The sequence below is a fragment of the Etheostoma spectabile genome, chromosome 14 (assembly GCF_008692095.1).
Source record: "Etheostoma spectabile isolate EspeVRDwgs_2016 chromosome 14, UIUC_Espe_1.0, whole genome shotgun sequence".
Classification (NCBI taxonomy): Eukaryota; Metazoa; Chordata; class Actinopteri; order Perciformes; family Percidae; genus Etheostoma; species Etheostoma spectabile.
In genome coordinates this window covers 5942926-5951324 of record NC_045746.1, presented here as the reverse complement: position 1 = coordinate 5951324, position 8399 = coordinate 5942926, and the positions used below count along the sequence as shown (strand labels likewise).

General features: G+C 37.2%; 1 non-coding gene across 1 annotated transcript; it reads left to right on the top strand.

Annotated features, from left to right (window-relative positions):
• Positions 1–5331: 5331 nt before the first annotated feature.
• trnas-gcu (transfer RNA serine (anticodon GCU)) lies at positions 5332–5411 on the top strand. The gene has a single exon. It is a non-coding gene; the product is annotated as a tRNA-Ser (tRNA).
• Positions 5412–8399: the final 2988 nt, after the last annotated feature.

The following is an 8399-nucleotide window of genomic DNA, read 5'->3' as shown; positions in this document are numbered from 1 at the left end:
CTGCATGAGGAGACTCAGGCCTTTGAGTGTGTAGGACTCTCTCATCGGACCTTCTATGACTCTGTGGTGGCCTTGCCACCTCTACGCTGTGGTCTGCTGGAGGGGGGGCAGCTCGGACCGGGACAGGAGCAGACTCATAAGACGATCCGGAGAGCGAGCTCTGCCTGGACTGTCCTCTGGACCCCATAGAGGAAGTAGGGGAGAGGAGAGGTTGCCAAGCTGACATCCATCATGGACAACACCTCTCACCCCCTACATGACACTGTGGGTCCCTGAGCAGCTCCTTCAGCAGCGACTGATTCACCCACGGTGTAAGAGGAGAGGTACCGCAGGTCCTTCATCCCGGCCGCTGTCAGACTCTACAACACCTGCTCTACTGATGGGTGTTGTAGTTTCTGTTCCTGTTTTCTCTCCATCTACATCACACACTTTCTGTTTATCTTTAATATGGTATTTTATTTATTTTATTACAAGTACTTACTTTTCAATATTTATGGTCTCAGGTTAATTATAAATTATGCTACCGACCTTCTTCTTTGCTCTAATTACACATTCAACTTAACTTAATTTTAACGTCACTTACACCGCAATATTTTTTCTCTATCATGGCAACCGCACTTTAAATCCTTTTGTTTGACGCATCTTACTTACTCATTCTACCATATTCATTGCTATTTCTTGCCTGTATTTCTTGCCTTGATTTCTTCTTGTCCTTGTTTTATTCTTTCGTGCTTACTTGTTTTGTTGTTATGTTTGTTTTTCTGTTTTTTGCTTTGCTTGCTTGCGCTACTATGTAACGACAGAATTTCCCCGTCGTGGGATAAATAAAGTATAATCTAATCTAATCTAATGGAGACTCATTCCTTCCTGGATGTTGTGGTTGACCAGTATACCTTTCACACAGAGAAATCAGAACATCCTCGTCTGGACATCACCAGACCAAGCTCAATCTTTTAAGATTGTACATTAGTCTGGGGAGTCCGCTCTGTATTTTTTCTGCACAGGAGGCGTGACCAACTGGCATAGTTCAAATGACTCTGTACGCAATTGGGTAGTCCTTCAACCAATCAGACCAACGAGCCGGGAGACATACTTTGCAGAGCCGGCTGGTAGTAAGGCAAACACATCCTTCTTTTGTAGGAATTGTTTCAGGGCAAGTTTCTGTTTGAGAAAACTGCCATGTTGAATGGAAACAAGAAGCTGCTTGGTCGCTTCTCTATCGCCGTCGTGTTAAACCCGCCAATGGCGCGCCAGGTAGATAAGCCAGTTCGTGATTGGTCCCCGCGGATTTGTAGCAGAAGCAGGATGGATGTTTAGGCTTCCAGCCTGAGCTGCAGGGAGAAATCAAAGCGCTGGCAGATCGGGCTGGGTTTACCCAGGCTAAGAACATCCCAGATCATGAGACGGAATCATTTGTCAGGCTGAGCATATGATGCCTCGTCATCATGTGTCATTGTTCAATTCAGATCAGAAGAGTTCGATTATTATGTAACATATGTAACATATGTAACAAAAGCACTTGTAGGCAGAATGCCAAAATGCACTGAACATGTTAGTAACTTGTATGTTATGAACAAAGGTGGAAAGTAACAAAATAGTTTTACTCACGTTACTATATTGAGTAGTTTTGTTTTGCATTTTGTATTTTTCAAGTAGTTTTTAAAATGGGTATTTTAAAGTGTGCTTGATTACGTTTTGAGTGAAGTATTGTATTTTGCAACATCAACAATCCTATTTGGTACTGAGGTTAAAAAAAACTCAGACTAACATAAACAGAAAGGAAGAAAAAAACACCAGACCTCACCAGACCTTATATGCAGTTTCTTCTCTAGTTGTAAGTCACAATTAAAAAAGAAGTAGAAGAAGAACTGCAATAGCCGCAAACTGAGTGGGAGATGTTAGGATCATGGATGTATTAGGAGAACGGTTCTCATGGACGTGAATGAGCTGTTAGCCCTCAAAAATGTCCGCTCATGGGAAAGAAAGAAAGAAAGAAAGAAAGGTCGATACAGAGCGCCGAGTTTTTAACCAAACGTGGACTTCTAAGGATTTATTTACTGAAGTCAAAGGTAAAGCCGTGTGCTTAGTTTGCTGTGTTAAAGGATTATAATGCAGTGGGCACGGACATCTGAAGCTTTGCTAGGTTAAGTTGCAAAAGCGACAACGCATCCAGGGATGCAGCTTTGTGATCTCCCGTAAGATCGCCAAAAACTGAAGGAGACTTTATTAAAGAGTGTTTGGTGGACTCTACTGCGCTGATATGCCCAGAGAAAAAACAGAGGCGTCTGAGAATGTGTGTGTGTGTGTGTGGGGGGGGGCAACCTTGAGATAAAATTAATATTAAGCAGAATTGAGTTCAGGCCTCCACCACGGCCCCTGCTTCTCATGTGGCCCCTTTGGGAAAATGAATTGTCCACCCCTGCTGTAAGACAACATATGTAGGAGACTGGCTAAATGAATTCACACCCATCTGATTGGCTCATACGGGCTACTTAGGTGTGTGTAGAAGCTAGCTGCCAGTCTGGGCTGTTAACATCAGGGTCTGACGCATTTATCGAGTCAAAACACGGGATTTGGCCTCGATTTGTATTATAACTGTTGTCTGTTTTTGAAGAAAAGAAGGATGGGCGTCAGAACTAACAATGTATTTCACTTTCACTTTCAAATTGTTTGAAAACGTTTTATGGGATGGTGTGAACTAAAATTGCACATTATACGTTTCTAAGGGTCTTAAATGTCATGTGTGACATGTGTTATGTTGTTATTACATGTGTATACTTTTGTATAGATTTTTCTTTAATTACAAACAAAATAGTTAGGGATTTATGACCCCTTGTCTTATTTTCGCTACATGGAAAACATTTTAAATGAACTACTTATTACTTTTACTTGAGTCATTTTTCAGATAGGTATTTTTTACTTGTACTTGAGTAATATTTTTATCAAAGTATTGGTCCTTTTACTTGAGTACAATATTTTAGTACTTTTTCCTCCTCTGTTTATGAATGCCACTCAGCAGTGACTCACTCGTCCCTTCTGACTGAAAGAAGTTTTACATTCCAGCCCCAGGGACTAAACACAAATCATATTTTAAGGTGCACCAGCAAATGTGTTTTGTTTTTGTAGCTCCTGCTAACAAAGGATTGTTTATACCGGGGACTTGCACAGTCATCTGGAGAGTTAATGCTCTAAACTGAAATAAAGGCAACCCCCACTCCCAGGTTCAGTTCAGGTGCAGTTTTTTTATTTATTTATTTATTTAACCTTTATTTATCCAGGTAAACTGTTTGAGAACCAATTCTCATTTACAAACATGACCTGGCCAAGAGGCTACAGAAATAGATATGAACATACTGTACAACTTTACATAGTCAAACGCATGACACATAAAACAAGCAACTGAATAAAAAAAAGACAGTCAACGAAGAAAGAAAGAGAATAAGAGCTTAAATATGTGTGTATAAATATGGTTCATGATTGTCAGCAGGAACAAGAGTCAACAATGTAATTTTGGAGGTTTTGCTTAAAGGTGGAGATTGGGATCAGAGATGTAAGTTTTGTTGTTTTGTTAACAGGAAAAACATGCCAGTGTGCCTTTTGTTTCATAAAATTCTGATGTAACAACACTTATTTTTGCTTTATATAATGTGTTATGTTTAAGTACAGTATGTTATGTATATGTTTGTCTTGTGTTGGACCCAAGAAGGAATAGTTTTCAGGGTGAGGAATATTTGGGATCCTTAATAAACCAAAAATAGTTCAAAGCATAACAGGAAAAGCAACCTGTTTGGGGCCGTATCATTTTCACTGATATGGTCTCTGTGTCCTACTTTCCTTTCTTTGTCTCCTTTTTTTATTCCTGATTGTGTCTGGGTCCTTTCTTCATACTCTGATTTCTTAATTCTCTGCGATTTAATATTTGACTCACCCTCTATCAAATACAATTAAGAGAATGTCTTAAAGCTTTTTTAAGTAATACTTTTTAATATTTAAGTCATTGTATTTGTTGTGATCAAGGCAAGAACTGTCTTTCTTCTCATCACCTTATATGTGCAAGCTCAGAAGAAACTGTCTCCAAAAGACAAGGCTGTCTTCAAAAGACAAGGCTGTCTTCAAAAAAAAAACAATGTAATTCTGAATAAGTTCTATAATATGAAGCACCTTTAAATTTAGAATATGTCCAAATCATCAATCTTTTTCCTTATCATTATTTTACTGACAGTGCCCTTTCATAGTAACACTCATATTAACAGTAATAAAAAAGTGATCTTTTTGAAAATGCTATCATTGCTGCTGTTTGAACAAGAGTTCTTCTTGGGGGAGGACAGTCTCTTTGATATTAATCATCTCTTTTTCTGTGTTAAAGGTAACCTGACCCAAAGTGATGTTATTCTCTATATGGGTTTTTGCACTAATTTTACTAACTTATTTTACTCTAAAAAGGTTTTTGCAGGGATGTCCCGAGCAGCTTTTTTTTGTTTAAGAAAATAACTAAGTACCAAAGTAACCAACACGTGTCTTAAGCTTAATGCTTTTAACTTGATTCTTTTCTCTCAACACAAAAATTGTTGTCTTCAGCACCCCAGCAAACCCTCAACCAAAAACCAAACTGTCTCAAGTTCCCCTCTGGACAATGAAAAATGAACTAAGTGACACCTCTTGCGGTTAATGGGCATCTTTGATTTTCTTCATGTGTTTAACGATCTTGGGTTCAAGGTATAACGATGTAGTGGGATGATGGAAGAAGTATGGAGAATTAGAGTAATCCACTTCTGTAAAAAAACAAAGAGTGACCAAGAAAGACAGACGTCTTTAAATAAGTAATAGTATAGTATGTCGAAAAAAGTGATTAAATAAGACGTTATGTAGTATGTCGGAAAAAAGTGATTAAAATAAGACATAGTATACTATGTCAGAAAAGTGATAAAATAAAGTCATTGAAATGTTATAAAAAAATACATAGTATAGTATGTGGAAAAAGTAATAAAATAAAGTCATAGGATAGAATGTCAAAAAAAGTGATTAAAAGTCATAGTATAGTCTTTTGAAAAAAGCCATAGTATAGTATGTAAAAAAAAGTGATAAAAAAGTCATAGTAAAGTATATTAAAAAAAAAAGCCATAGTATATTATGTCGAAAAAGTGATAGAATGAAGTCATTGAAATGTTATAAAAAAGACTTTGTATAGTATGTTGAAAAAACTGATTAATAATATAGTACGTCAAAAATAGTAATATAAAAAAGCCATAGTAAAGTATGTCAAGAAAAATGATCAAAAAGTCATGGTCTAGTAGTTTGAAATATAAAACATAGAATGGCACATGCATAGTAGACGAGGTGACTGAGTGGTTAAGGTGAGACTGCTAATCCATTGTGCTCTGCACGCATGGGTTCAAATCCCATCCTCGTCGTGCAAGGGTGTGTTATACACTCACTTAACAACAACATACAGTGGTGTGAAAAAGTGTTTTCCCCCTTCCTCATTTCCTGTTCCTTTGCATTTTTGTCACACTTAAGTGTTGCAAAACATCAAACCAATTTAAACAATAGTCAAGGACAGCACAAGTAACACAAAATGCAATTTGTAAATGAAGGTGTTTATTATTAAAGGTGAAAAAAAATCCAAACCACATCATGGCCCTGTGTGAAAAGTGATTCCCCCTTGTTAAAACATACTATAACTGTGGTTGTCCACACCTGAGTTCAATTTCTCTAGCCACACCCAGGCCTTTTATTGCCACACCTGTTCACTCAAGGCATCACTTAAATAGAGCTGCTTGACACAGTAAGGTCCACCAGAAGATCCTTAAAAGCTACACATCATGCCGAGACCCAAAGAAATTCAGGAAAATTGAGAAAAGAAAGTTATTGAGATTATCAGTCTGGAAAGGGTTATAAAGCCATTTCCAAAGCTTTGGGAATCCAGCGAACCACAGTGAGAGCATTATCCACAAATGCGAAGACATGGAACAGTGGTGAACCTTCCCAGGAGTGGCCGCCCGCCCAAAATTACCCCAAGAGCACAGCGCGACTCATCCAAAGGTCCAAAAGACCCCACAACAACGTCCAAAGAACTGCAGGCCTCACTGCCTCATTTAAGGTCATCGTTCATGCTCCACCATCAGGAAAGACTGGGCAAAAAAGGCCTGCATGGCAAGTTCCAAGGAAAAACCACTGCTGAGCAAAAAGAACATCAAAGTCGTCTCAATTTCTCACAACCATCTTGATGATCCCCAGACTTTTGGGACAACATTCTGTGGACCATGAGACAAAATGGAACTCTTTGGAAGGTGTGTCCAAGTATATCTGCGTAGAAGGAACACTGCATTTCATAAAAAGAACATTATACCAACAGTAAAATATGGTGGTGGTAGTGTTATGGTCTGGGCTGTTTTGCTGCTTCAGGACCTGGAAGACTTGCCGTGGATAAAAGGACATGATTCTGCTGTCTACCAAGAGATCCTGAAGGAGAATGTCCACCCACGTTGTCGTGTACTCAAGCTGAAACGAACTTGGGTTCTGCAGCAGGACAATGATCCTAACACACCAGCAAGTCCACCACCAATGGCTGAAGAAAAACAAAATGAAGACTTTGAATGCCTAGCCAATCCTGACCTAATCCTATTGAGATGTTGTGGTTGAGACCTTAAAAAGGCCGTTCATGCTCAAAAACCCTCTAATGTAACTGAATTAGGACAATTCTCGAAGATGAGTGGGCCAAATTTTCCTCAGGACGCTGTAAAGCCTCATTGCACGTTATCGCAAACGCTTGGTTGCAGTTTTTGCTGCTAAGGGTGGCCCACCAGTTTTAGTGTTTAGGGCAATCACTTTTTCACACAGGGCCATGATGGTTTGGATTTTTTTTCACCTTTATAATAAACACCTTCATTTACAAATGCATTTTGTGTTTACTTGTGTTGTCCTTGACTATTGTTTAAATTGGTTTGATGTTCCGAAACACTTAAGTGTGACAAACATGCAAAGGAACAGGAAATAAGGAAGGGGGCAAACACTTTTTTCACACCACTGTAACTGTCTGCAATCAAACAACCTGCTTTTGAGAAAACTTACCCGTGCAAATTTTACATTTAATAATCTATTGAGTATAGCCAACATATATAGTATAGACATACTATACTATAAGATATAGTATAGTAAGTCAAATAAGTGACAAATCATAGTAATGTATTTAGAAAAAAAGCCATAGTATGTCAAAAAAGTCATAGTACAGTATATCAAATAAAGCCATAGTATATTATGTTGAAAAGGTGATAGAATAAAGTCATAGTATAGGATGTCAAAAAAAGTGAAAAATAAAAATTTGTTTATTATTTTGAAAAAAGTGATAAGTCATAGTATATTATGTTGTGAAAAGTGATGAAAAAGCCACTGTATACCATGTCAAAAAGTAAAAAAGCCGTAGTACAGTTTGTTGAAAAAGCCATAAGCCTACATGTATAAGACATGGTATAGTATGTCGAAAATGGGAGGAAAAAGTCATAGCATAGCTTGTTGAAAAAAGCCATAGTACAGTATGTTGAAAAAGTCATTAAAAAGTAATATAAAAAAGCCATAGTACAGTATGTTGAAAAAGTCATTAAAAAGTAATAGTACAGTATGTCAAAAAAAGTGATGAGTAAGCCAAAGCATAGTATGTCAAAAAAGTGATTCAAAAAAGTCACAGTATAGAATGTCAAAAAATTGATAAAAAGTCATAGTACATAGTACAGTATGTTGAAAAAAAGCCATAGCATAGTGTGTGTAAAAAGTCACAATACGTCATAGCATTGTATGTTCAAAGAGTGATAAAAAAAGTCTTAGAATGATATGTCAAAAAAGTGATAAAAAAGACAGTACAGTATTTTGAAAAAAGTGATAAAAAGTCATAGTATAGTATGCTGTGAAAAGTGATGAAAAAGCCATAAAATAATATTTTGAGAAAGTGATAATACAGCCAGAGTATAGTATGTACAGAAAAATGATCAAAAAGTCATGGTATGGTGTTTCCACAAAAACCCGTAGAATGGTCTATGTTTAGTACATGAGGTGACCAAGGGGTTAAGGTCAGACTGCTAATCCATTGTGCTCTGCACGCATGGGTTTGAATCCCATCCTCGTCGTACAAGGGTGTGTTCTACCCTTACTTAACGACAACATGACTGTCTGCATTTAAATAATTCACTTTCTTAAAATCCACAGTATAGTATGTCGAAAATAATAATTATAAAGTAATGAAAAAACATAGAATGGTATCTCAAAAAAGCAATGTTATAGTATGTTGAAAAAAGTAATTAAAAAAGCCATAGTATAGTATGTTCAAAATAGATAGAAAGCCATATTATAGTATGTCAAAAAAGTGATAAAAAGCCATGTTATAGTATGTTAAAAAAGCCAAAACA